Consider the following 13,228-nt stretch of genomic DNA (forward strand, 5'->3'; position numbering starts at 1 on the left):
ATTTGGTTCCAATGCGACCACCTCGGAAGTGCACTCTTTCGAATACAGAAAGAATTTTGGAAATTCGTCCTCAATTATTGAGAAATCGGCGAACATACATTAAATGAATATACACAGCTGAACATAGAACCTCCTCCTTTTTCGAAATCGGTTAAATATTGAAAAGTGGAATAAATAAGTAAAGAAGAATGAAATTTTATTTTAAAATGTAGGTAAAATTATCCTTTTATCAAATAAGCCTATTTTTTTATTCAGTTTATTATTTTTCAATACATATTTTATGTGAATTTAATTTATTTACTTAATAGACCTATATAATAGAAGATTTAAGAAATCAATATCAATATTCCATTTTTATGTCCATAACATAAAAGTAAATAAAGGTCATATATATTTATATTTTCGATATTTGATACCATTATGCGAAAAACATGATTAATTTAATAAATTGTGCTCGAATTTGGACCTCAGAGCGATCACTAGTTTTCTTAATTCCAATAATGGCTCTAAACTACTATTTACTGACGCAACTAACAGTCGGTTCTTTGTAGCCTATAAATTTGATCTAAAATTACAGTTAAGTACCCACTATGAACGATAAGAGCAACAATCGCAACAACATCAGATCGTACCTTTCTGGGTTATTGGTCAGTTCGACAAGTGGAATTCGGAGTATTGCAACACACCACACCTTAGATAATGCAGTACCACTTCAGATTAGCGTTCGCACATGGCTAATATCGTACCGGTAACGTATGGATTCGCAGAATGTGGTCGACCTCGTGGCTAATAGATGGTACTTGGCCCGTAATGCTGCTAGGAATACTTAACGCGAATTATTGTGGTACAATTGTGTTTGGTACCTGTTAAGGTTTCGAAATATTTTTTTCGTTATTCCAATTATAGTTGTTTGGGTCAAAATTATAGGTCTGGGAACTAGTAGTCTATCGTTTCGGACACTTATGGGTTCTATGATGATTTTGACTTAAATTTTGTGGTACCTCATATGGTTTGATGGTTAAAAAATTGTGCATTTAAGTAGGAAAAAAATGCCAAACAAGCGATACTACAGATTATACAAATTATTACTTTGTCGGCCTTGTTCGTAAGCTACAGAAATGTCCCCGAACACATGAACACTGTCACAGAATGTTTCGAGTCAAACAAGAGGAAGCTTACTCTAGAATAAATCAATCTAAATCCAGTGCACTACAAGGAAGTGTATTGGGACCAACTCTTTGCCTATTCTATATATGTCATATACCACAAATGGAAAATATCACGAAGGCTACATTTGCTGGTGACACTGAGACTCTTGACGTAGAGAATAGCGAAGAAGCCACTTGAAAAGTATAAAAGCCTAGTGACAATATAAATAATTGAACCTGAACCTGGAAAATAAAAATGAACGATAGTAAATCGGTATATGTTCACGTATAATCAGATCTCACAAGCACTAATAACAGTAAATAATATCATTTCAAACAGCAGCAACGTTAAGTAACTCAGAATGAATCTTGATGAAAAACTTCGTGGGAAGAAACATGTAAAAAAGAAAAGGAAAGAACTGGAGCTAAAATATAGGAAAACGTGTTGGTTAATTGGAAGAAAATCACAATTATCAGTACATGATAAATTGCTATTATACAAACTAGTATTGAAACCTATATGAATACACCGAATTCAGTTATAACGATGTTCCGCCAAAAGTAATATAAATAGAAGAGAAGATACTACAGAACTGATTAGTTACACTGAAACCTTTAGACACTGACCGTCACCCAGGAAATCCAGAGAATTGTAAGGACAACTCTTGGATAATAGGACACAGACTCAAAAAAAATCAAGCCATTTGATCTTGTGTAGTTTAGTGAGGTATTTATAATTGAAAAACAAAAGTGTTAATATATAAACATTATTACACCAGAGACTAAGATAGGGCCGATGGGTCCTCCTAGTTATATACCTAGATTCAAATTAATGTAAGGACAAATTGTAGGTTAATCAGCAACTACTAGTAACAATGTAACAAATAAATAAATAAAAATGTTTCTCTTGTATTAGAAAAATGTAATAGTAATATAATATTCAAACAAAATATATTTCCGAAATTAAAATTACATTAGATTAAATTAAGCTAAAATTAATAGTAACTCTTATACATTTTAGGCAACCTTGTGTAATTAGATAAATTTCATGTTGCTGTTATTTAGTAATTTCATTTCTACAATTTCCGAACTTCAACCTTAAACCTATTTATATACAATATCTTTCAATATAATAACTTTATAGTCTAGAATATAATGCTTTTTCAAGATCGATGCAGACAAGACGCTTTTTCTCTCCATTTGTTTTTTACCATTTTTATCAACTAGCGCTCATTTGGATATAAATATATCCGTATCCGCTCTTATATTTACCTATATCAAGATCGCCTAATATTCAAAGTATTCCAAAATTTCTGGCAAATAATTTTAGAGGTTTTGATTGTAGAAAAAATATTGCCTCGTAATACAAAGGTAAACGGTTAAAAGGAAGGTCTGAAAGGTTGAATCGTTTTGCGTTCTTCAAACTCTGTCGATCTTGCATGCAAATTACCCGATATTATTTACCAAGTACTTTAAATTCAGCGCCTACATTTGCAATATTTTTTGTTGTTAGCGTCGCAGTATCATCTCCTCTATATAGAGAAGGATGTGTGGGATATGACGTTACGTTGACCTAACCTTGAATTTATTAAGGATATTCTCAATCGGACTATAAATCAGATATTAATATAAATAATATTAAGTGTGTTTACTGACCATAAGAGAGTATTTACCGAAAGGGCGAGGAAAAAATAAAGATAACATCATAACATTATGGAACATCCTAAACAGTGGCGTTTAATTTATTTTTAAGGTAACATTATAATTCAACAATAAACAAAAAATATATATTTATATATTTTAAAGTCAACTTAAAAGTACGAAATAAGTAACCTAATTAATAAAACATCAGGGTATAGATGTCGAATGTAATAGAAACGAGGACTATAACAAAAAGGAAATATCCACCAAAATTAGATGAAATTATATAAAGCAATTTAAAAACATTCGGTTGCAGGATGGCGGTAATCTCAAAAAAAGATAAAAGGAGATACAAACAGGAGAAATGAAACTCCCCAGAAAAGTCATGTATGCAACAAAGATAGACTGGATGAGAAATAGATAAATAACAATACAGCTTCCTCGGATTTCTACGAGAAATCGATTTTCTCCATTGAATCTAGCCTATGCTAACTTAAGTGTCAGTGAGCAAATAACCATTACCTCTTCGGTATGGGTGCTAATGTGTGCTGTCTGGATAGAACCTCTACTTCGTTATGGTTGTGTTTGTAGTTTTGTATTTGTATCTATTTTTAAATTGTACATATACTGTTTATACTTTTAGACCTTCTACCTCCCCCTCTCATTTGTGTTATTAATTTTGTTTATTTATTAATTTTTTTTAATATATTTTAAAGTCTCCTTTTTACCAACGAGGGTTTATTTGGACTGGACCTACAGTTTAACGTAGGCTCCGAATCACGATCCTCGGCATTAAGCCTAACGACCGGCGAGTGACCAACTTAGAACTCATACTAGAAAACATCCGGTCTTATCCAGCCTAGTAACTGGCGTGACTGGGATCATATTCCTTTTCGAATGTTACTCCCTTGCCTAGGACAGTTACAACTCAGACTCACAACAAGAACTCAGTTGGCGATAAAGAGAATATGGAAGGAACATGGAGAGAAAAAGAGAATCTTATAGTTAAAATAGTTTAATATACATAGTTTCACAATGTTTTGAACCGTTATAAATGGTGAGGGACACCTGTTCCATAAAATAAAGCGAAAACCCTGGCATCATTGTTTTGTAAGAAACGACTAGATAAATATAGAATTGAAATTGTCTATGGTAAAATAAAATCATATGAAAAAAGTCATCTGAGACTATAAATAGGTTGAACTAAGAAAGATAGAAGAAAATATTTCCAATGAAAGAATAAATGGACAGATAAAGAATAAAAAGGTTAATGATAAAATTAAAATGTGTATTGTTTTTTTTTTTAAGAAAAAAAGAAACGAATCCTATCAAGCCATTTCTGCAAAGTTGTAACATAAGGGATGAAAAAACTACGTTAATGAAGATATGACGAGACCTGAGCCGGAGAAAATTGACGAAAGGTATTGAATGGGTACCATTTGGCAAAATCTATTTTACATTATTATAGATTATAGCCTATGGTGTTATAGTCCAATACTCACATACATTCGATCAGCTTGGTTTAGATAAAAGCCGGAAGACAGATAAAATTAAAGAACACATAGGAAAACCATATTTACAATACAATTAGAGATTCAAATGAAATAAAATATATAGTATTGCCTTGTTTGAAAACCATAACATAAAATTTATTACGAAAACTAGCGATATTTCCTTATTTGAACGCAATATCTATTAAAAAACCTGATATATATTCGTATATATCTAATAAGAAATACATTTCAAATAAGATCCCACGAGTGTTATAATTAGAATTATGGATGATTATTTGTTTGATGCGCAATTTCAGTCGATGTAATGTTTACCAAAATACTATGAAAATATTGGTCGAGCAAATAGTAGAATATGGTATGATCTTATTTCAATATTTTGTGTCTCGACAAACAAGTATGTATTTTAAACGATGATCTCTTTATTTATTTGCTCAAATAACGTCGCCACGTGTATTATGTAACAATTACAATATAACAAGAAGAAGTCAATCAATTTTCTAAAGTACGTAAGCTAAAATTAAAAGTAACACTATACAGATTCGATTGGTTTGGTTCCTTTCAATATTATGATTTCCTGTGTATTTTGCAACAGCTGTGTTGCTTCCACGAGTTGTGTGTTAGTAATAGCGTTGGGAAATATCGACTGAAATTGTCTATCGATTGTTTAGTAATTGACTACTTTTTACTATCGACTGTTTTAGTCATACTTTTAGTTAATATTTTTGGTTCTACTAGTTTCATTCGACTGATTTTTGAAAATTCTGGCTCTGTCGTACTAGCCTCCGTATATTTCCCCTCAATAATAAAGCATTTAATTTATTTAAAAAAGCTCTAATAGTTATTGTGCGGTCATTTTTAATTATGTCATGGATTAGTTTTATTTTCTATGATTAGGTATATGTTTAATTTTTTTTAGTATTTATGGTTATTGTACATCTTTAGTTTATAGGTTTTGTTCAAATTCTATTGTATTGTCTATATTTATTATAGTATATTATTTTAAAATAGCAATTAACATATTAAAATACGATAAAACATTTGTGGGGTATTATTCCATTCCACAGAAAAATGCCATTCCCCTTTACAGATCCACAGAATATTCAAATATACAAGTAATTCTACTTCGTTTAAAATAAAATTATTAATTGCATTCTAATAGTATTCAGTAATTTTTCTGTCTTTTCCTTTTTTAAACTTAGTTCGTTAAGGAATATGTACATCTCCGTTTCGCTTATACTGCCGTTGGAAAATAGAAACACATATAAAATTAACTGCTCCAAGCAACTAGCGCCGTCCTTTCCTCTCTCACAATGTATGCAGGAAAGGATTCGTACATCTTCGTCTGACTGTTTTGCCACTATTGACTGTTTCGACTATTTTCAGTCGATAGTTCCCAACGCTAGTTAGTAAACTTCTTGCAGTTCTTAGTTGATTACGTAGTGATAAGTATTGATAATTAATTGAAAAACCTTCATCGGCATCTTTGGATTGCACGTCGGCTAGACGTCTCAGCAGGATTATAATTAGGATTTATAATATTGTAATAAACTAATCTATTCATTTCAATATACACTATCGATCAAAGGTATGGAAACACCCTGAAATATAATAATAATTAGATTACATTAAAAAATACTGCAACAAATCCTTAAATAAACATGTTGGTATCGAAGTTTAGTATTTTACAATCGTATATATAATTATAACAATAATCAACAACATTATAGTTTCCTATCATCTGTCTACATAAAGATGAAACAGATCTCTCTTGAACAGCAGAATGTCGAGCCAAAAAGGATATTCTATGCGATAAATTGAACTTAAAAAAACCAAAAAAACTCTTAGAAGAAAATGAGTTACTGGAGAAAATCAAGACTGGAAGACATCTGGAATGAAATCGACATTTAACTGTGCCTTTTTTAAATCAGACATGAGAAAAGTCAGTTTCAATTATAATTAAAAGCTGCCTGTTCACCTGACAGAATCCGCAGCAGTAAAAATTAACACTAACTATAGTATTCATAAAACAAACACTAGACTGGGACAAAATACATAGAAACTGGACGGAAAAAAGCTGGAAAAATGTCCTAATGATGAAAATGGTAGTCATATGATAATGGCCTGGTCAAATATAAAATTGATGGAAAACTGAATAAAGAAAGCTATTTGAAAATACGACCCTTTTTTATTGCAGTGGCCGAAGTTTTGTTTTTTAACAACACAATGGCCTTCAATATTGGTAAAAATCATGTGACAGTTTCCTATAGTAAAAACGAAACCAAGAAATTTTCAAATAAAGAAATAGAAATAGAAAACCTATGGAATTAGTATAAGACGAACTTGATTGAAAAGTGAAGAATCGATGGCCATCGAACTTTGTTGTTAATAAGTAAAAATAATAAAAAGAATGAATACAATTTCAAACAAGTAATTAAAAAAGAGTGGTCATTTAACTAATTGTTACTCTAAAGGTTTGGGTAATATTTCAGTGTAATAAACTTTAAATTTATCTTATTTATTGCGGTTTTTAATTGCCAAAAATGTGTTTCCAAAAATAAAACATTAAGAAAGTCGAGATAAAATAGATATTTTTACAGTTTTGGTTATAAATTTAGTCTATACACACGTATATTTAATATTAATAAAGTCAATTTATGAAGATTCAACATTTGACGATATAATACCATTGTTTAGTAAAGTACATATATCGTGTAATATTTCAAGTTATTACTAAAGCGATTTGAAGGTAATTGCGATTTCTATTATTAAATTCATGACGTTACAGTTAAATCAACCATTAGATGCTTAAATATTTATGGTTTTTGGATATTTAGGTAACCCAAAAAGTAAAATATTAACTTCCATAAAAAAGGCATTATTAGTCAATATAATTTCGTTGTCTCTCATCGTTATGGATAGCTGGTTCTTTCAACATAATGAGATCAGACCATAAGACGACAAACCAATTCGAATTTGACGTACTGGACGTGTTTTTCGCAAAGTTTCATAATACATTTAACAATTTTAAATCGAAATCCAAAATAGATTTTATCATAAAGAATATTGTATTGTTCTTATATAAATAATAGCGCGGAAAACTTTCCATTATATATATTTTTAACACCGGAAAAAATCATCATGATGATCTAACCTAGAAAATCCATCAGCAGAAAATAGGTCCTTTTACACGTTCGTTAGCTTCAAAATGTGTGCCAAAATAAGCATCAACTTTTTGGAGCATGACATCTGTACTAGTACAACATATATAAAAAATATTAATGGATTAAAAATAAATTATACATTTTTTCCTGCTTTCCGTTATATATGACAAATGTTTTAAGCGTTTTGTAAATTACTTTACATTTAAAAAAAATATAAATAATTTTTAAAAGTAATTTAAAAATAACCTAGAAAGAAAAAAGAGGTATAAGTAGTAAAATGGTGAGAATGATTCAAGAAATATACAGGAAAAATATGAATGCCACCATTGCAGACAATATGAAACCTTCAAAACTCAAGCAAAATTAAGACAAAATGAAACAACTTTAACTCCAACCTTGTTTATAATATTAACGGATGAGATAATAAAGAAATGTTATATAGAAAAACCAGGGCGAGGTATAGAAGTATGGAAAAACTCGAAATGTCAGATATCTACATAAATTCTTAAACAAGTGGAATAGGAGAATATGAAAAGACAATAAATAACAGCAAAAAAACATCATGGTGACAGCAGTGCCATATGTCAACTGAGGGTGTAAGTTGAATAAGTAAATAAGTAAATGTAAGTGAGAAAAGAAATTGACGCCAGGAGATGAAAATGAATCTCAGAAACTTCGCTATAAATATCAAATTTGTTAATAAAATGGAAATATCAATCAAAACTGAATGGAATTGTACAAAGTAACTTACAGACCATATTTAATATTACGCTGGGAGACGAAGCAGCAGAAATTAGATACATTAGAAGAGTTAGAGATGTAACAAAAATGGACAGGATATTTTTAAGAAAAAGTAAAAATAGTGAAATATTGGCCTAAAAAAATATATATCTTCTAAATATTTTAAAGAGTAGTGATATTTTTTGATGGTAATTGTAATGTATTTTAATTACTTGTAAAAATAATTTTAAAGGGTTATTACAAATTATATAATATATCGAAAAATATAGGCTAAAAAAATATCCATATATATAGATATTTTTTCTACATCCCTAGCTTGGGTGACTAACCCCCTCTGACTGTTGGGTAAAGCAAAACCTTTGAGTTTTTTCTCTATTACTTTATGCCCATGGCTTGGCTGATACACGGTTTCGAAATGCTGAAGCGGGACAATTGATCTTTGATTGGATCGTTGCTAACAAACACAGTTCTTTTGATACGATATCGCCATGTTGTCAACAATATGGGATACATTTGTAGAAAATGATGACACGTATTTTGGTTAAAAACAGGTCAATTGAAAAGTCCCCGACCTACCATAGAAAAACACATTGTTTGGCAAAATTAGTTTTTGCCCCCTTCCAAGGCGCCCCTCCAACTTCTCGATACCATTTTTGTAGTACGATTTGTCCTTTGCTTCAAAATAGTCGCTGTTGATGGTCCTTCCTTTTCAAGGTAGTCAATGAAAATTATTCCATACGCATCCCAAAATACAGACGCCATAATCTTGTCAGCCGACTTTTACGTTTTCTCACGCTTTGGAACGGGTTCATCGTGTGCAGTCCACTAGGATGACTGTCGATTGGATTTTAGAGTGAAATGATGGAGCCATGTTTCATCCATTGTCACATATCGATGAAAAAACTCGGGTTTATTACGCTTGATCATCTTCAAACACTGCTCCAAATCATCAACTTGTCGTTGTTTTTGGTCAAAAGTGAGCTCGCGAGGCACCCACTTTGAACAGAACTTTTTCATACCCAAATATTCGTGAATGATATGATGTACACGTTCAGTTAATATTTTTAGACTGTCTGCTACTTCATTCAATTTTAATTTACGGTCATTCATCATTTTGTGGATTCTTTTAATAATTTCGTCGGTAACAACCTCTTTTGGGCGTCTTACTACGATTACCGTCTTCGGTGCTCATTTCACCACGTCTAAACTTAGCATACCAATCCTTGATGGTTGATTTTCCTGGGACAGTGCCCGGAAACTCGGCATCAAGCCAAATTCTTGCTTCAACTGTACTTTTTCCCTTCAAAAAGCAATAGTTTATCATCACGCGAAATTCCCTTTCATCTATTTTTTCACAATAACAAAAGTTGCTTCACTCAAAATACTATAATTCACAAACTAACAATCCGACAGTTGCCAAATTTATACACGCATCTTTTGAGGGTTAATGATAATTAAAAATCATATGGATTTAATTCTCGTAGCGCCATCTATGTGTCAGGTCCCGGACTTTTCAATTGACCTGTTATATATTGTACCAATTTTCAAGTGGAAAACCCCTAATATTATTCTTCGCTTGATGAAAATCGTCTTAGTGAAAGAGATTTCTTGAGATATTTTAGCTTCGTGAACTTATTGAACCACCTCAACATGCTAGTGTTTTATTATGTCTGAAATAATTTGTGTAAATAAAAAGTTGGTGTTAATGGTGGAAAGTTGTAACACGTTCCATGCTTAATATACGGTACATTATCTATACGCCGTAAGTTACGACCAAGCCCGCTGGTTGTAGTGTATCTACTGGCATGTATGGCAGGAGACGCGTGATTTTAACCCTCACGCCGCGGAATCGATCTTTTGTCGGCTTCCTGCTTCGAAATACTTGTATTAACGATGATTCTGAAACTGTGCGGATAACGGTATGACACATAACTCGATTTGGAATCTCACGTGCGTGAACATAATCATAACATTTCAGCCGAACCGATCGCTATCGGTTGATGTTTTTGGTTAACTGTTCGAGATGTTATCAGCCTCAACACAATTTACATAACAAATATCGGGTAATGTGTTGAAATTCGATTTAAATGCAGATATGTGGAGTTTCGATGCGAGAGTAAAACGATTCCACAAAAAGTGTTAATTTGAAAGATTGCTATGGAACAAAGGATATATTTTTACGTTAAATAATATGGCAACAGAACTTACTTGAATATTATAGTAATATTTAATTTCTTACATTTTTATATTAAAAATTCCCTAGTCATCAAAACTTGGGAAGTAACGATACTTAATACATACAATTTCAATAACTCTATTATTATACATTAAAAATATGATTCGAACTAATTTGCAAATATATATTACCACATTTTAAATCATCCGGGATATCTGCGGCAATAAAATCAATACTTTTTACTCAATACTCGCGAAATTACTGGAGTTATAGGATGAAGACCCAACACGAACTCAAAAGAAATTGGCCGAAATGTTCAACGTGAATCGAATTACAATTTGTGGATAAAAATCTAAAAGATGAGAAACCGGGAACCGCATGAATTGAATGACAAACAATTAGAACGTCGAAAAAACGTCAGTGATGTGCAACTTCAGGGGTATGAAAGAATGTCATTTCTGCATCGAATTTCGAAAATCCCAAGCAAAAACAATCAATCATGTTATAGTGGTTAGCAAAAAGAATTGATATGACTTGGAAAGGTAGTTTTATCGTATTCTCCAGAGCTAGCTCACCTTCACGTTTTCATACGTCGCTGATTTCGATGAAATTAAAAAATGGCTGGAGGAATGGCTTAGCTCAAAAGAGAAACTGTTCTTTTGAAATGGTATCCCTAAATTGCTTCAGAGATAGACAAAATGTATTGAATCAAATGGGCTATAATTCGAATAAATATATTTTCACGATTCATTTTAAAGAATATTGTGTTTTCTAAATGCAGATATCTGGAGTTTCGAGGCGAGAATAAAACGATTCCACAAAAAGTGTTAATTTGAAAGATTGCTATGGAACAAAGGATATATTTTTACGTTAAATAATATGGAAACAGAACTTACTTGAATATTATAGTAATATTTAATTGCTTACATTTTTATATTAAAAATTCCCTAGTCATCAAAACTTCGGAAGTAACGATACCTAATACATACAATTTCAATAACTCTATTATTATACATTAAAAATATGATTCGAACTAATTTGCAAATATATATTACCACATTTTAAATCATCCGGGATATCTGCGGCAATAAAGTCAATACTTTTTAGTCAATACTCGCGAAATTACTGGAGTTATAGGATGAAGACCCAACACGAACTCAAAAGAAATTGGCCGAAATGTTCAACGTGAATCGAATTACAATTTGTGGACAAAAATCCAAAAGATGAGAAATTGGGAACCGCATGAATTGAATGACAAACAATTAGAACGTCGAAAAAACGTCAGTGATGTGCAACTTCAGGGGTATGAAAGAATATCATTTCTGCATCGAATTTCGAAAATCCTAAGCAAAAAAAATCATGTTATCATGGTTAACAAAAAGAACTGATATCACTTGGAAAGGTAGTTTTATCGTATTCTCCAGAGCTAGCTCACCTTCACCTTTTTACACGTCGCTGATTTCGATGAAATTAAAAAATGGCTGGAGGAATGTCTTAGCTCAAAAGAGAAACTGTTCTTTTGAAACGGTATCCCTAAATTGCTTCATAGATAGACAAAATGTATTGAATCAAATGGGCTATAATTCGAATAAATATATTTTCACGACTCATTGTAAAGAATATTGTGTTTTCTAAAGGCAGATATGTGGAGTTTCGAGGCGAGTGTAAAACGATTCCACAAAAAGTGTTAATTGGCCGTAACTGCACATGCGTATTTCTTCTAATCCAGAAATATTATTTTTACTACTACCAACTTTGAAGTCGGTACCCAACACAAACAATACAAAAATAATAATATAATTTTGTGACATATACAAAAAATTAAATTATCAACAACACAAATCTAAACTAATAAGTGTTTGGGTGGTGCACCGACTTCAAAGTAATCAATTGGTACTAGTAAAAGGAATATTGTAAATAGATAAATAGGTTTAGGTAGATATTACGTTAAATTGTGTGCATATAGTCACTACATAGTATAAAATAAAGTCACCTTTTCTGTCCCTATATCCCTATGTGCGCTTACATCTTTAAAACTACGCAACGGATTTTGATGCGGTTTTTTTCAATAGATAGAGTGATTCAAGAGGAAGGTTTATATGTATAATACATGCATAATATACTAAGGCAACATTGCTAATTTTAGAGGTTTCTAACGTGATGTCGTAAATTAACCTATTTTTTTAGGCTTATTTAGCAATTAGCAAAAACGCTGCCTAACCCTACGAGTTAGATCAAATTAATGTACTACAGTATTGTACACCATAAAAAGGTCTACAAAAAAGTCCGCGATGGTATATGTTTATCTTTTAGGGATAACCCACATTAACCATTTTTATTGTTTACTTTTTACGTGAGAAAATGGCTTATTTACGAAGCTATTTTAAGCAATACGGCATTAATCCTTATCGAATTAAGTACCTTAAATACAGTGTGCAATTAATATAGATCAATATGGTTCCTTACAGCATGTAAATTAAACAAATATTTTCGGAGATATTACAAATTTAAAATTTGCGTTTAAAAATGTGTAATGTAATAAAAATTGTATGAATTTAGATATTCCAAAGATAGCAGGAAATCTTCATAGTAAGTATAGGGGAAGAGGAATTGTTTTACTCCAAATTTAATGCGTGCAGGCCAAGGGCAGTAATGAATGAACCAAAAATACTGGATCGATTTTAGTCATGTTTTCATTGAGTGACATAGGCATATATATTTTATGCCCGTGCGAAGTCGGAGCGGACCGCTATGTTTTTATATACAACGTTCATATTTTTTCTGTAGTGTATTTAATTTAATATCAGCATTGCACCCGTGCGAAGCCGGGGCGGGTCGCTAGTAGAA

At 31.5% G+C, this 13,228-nt stretch overlaps 1 protein-coding gene across 5 annotated transcripts in view; it reads right to left on the reverse strand.

The window, feature by feature from the left end:
- The window catches only part of twin (CCR4-NOT transcription complex subunit 6-like twin), a 474,198-nt gene that overhangs the window by 86,381 nt on the left and 374,589 nt on the right, over positions 1-13,228 (reverse strand). The window lies entirely within an intron of this gene.

Source organism: Rhynchophorus ferrugineus, unplaced genomic scaffold (assembly GCF_030347505.1).
Source record: "Rhynchophorus ferrugineus isolate W39M unplaced genomic scaffold, kcgeb_rfMv2 rfM2, whole genome shotgun sequence".
Lineage (NCBI taxonomy): Eukaryota > Metazoa > Arthropoda > Insecta > Coleoptera > Curculionidae > Rhynchophorus > Rhynchophorus ferrugineus.